Source organism: Nicotiana attenuata, chromosome 7, assembly GCF_001879085.1.
Source record: "Nicotiana attenuata strain UT chromosome 7, NIATTr2, whole genome shotgun sequence".
In the NCBI taxonomy this organism is placed as follows: domain Eukaryota; kingdom Viridiplantae; phylum Streptophyta; class Magnoliopsida; order Solanales; family Solanaceae; genus Nicotiana; species Nicotiana attenuata.
This window is the reverse complement of record NC_031995.1, coordinates 80,634,662-80,635,259: the sequence shown is the minus strand read 5'-3', so window position 1 is coordinate 80,635,259 and position 598 is coordinate 80,634,662.

Sequence of the window (598 nt, the reverse complement as noted above, 5' to 3'; positions counted from 1 at the left end):
GTCACAAGTGCACTCCTTTAAATTCTTCTTTTTCCTCATTCTTCCTCCATTTTCAAAGAAATGGCAAAGACTTCAAAACCGTTCCCCAAAAAGAAACTCCTTCTGCCTCGGGGCCGGCTGCCGAGGAGACCGTTTCGCGTACTGCTGTCGAGGAACCAGTACAGAACCTACATTGAAATTGTTCGTCCCTGGAGGATGTTCAGTTACCGCTGATTTCAAGGTTGAAAAACCTTCCCCCGTACAAGGCCGGTGTGATGAGGTCTCTAGATATATATACTCGATCACTTAAGAGGTTCTCCCTATGGTAAAAAGGATTGCAATTGGGTTGACAAGCACATGGTGGTTCTCGGACCCAATGAAGACATCACCACCCACGTCGAGAGATACTTAAGTGTTTACACTTATCCCTTTACATTGGGCCCATTGGATCCGGTCATCATCGGCTTTTGCAAAAGATACAAGGTATGCCTCGGTCAAATTGACCCTTCATTCTAGAGGATCGTGATCCTTCTTTGGTTCTTCGTGAGCAAGATCGATGGATGCTCGTTCACCATCGACCACCTCATGCGTCTATACAGTCCCCAACTCTTTCGGGGGG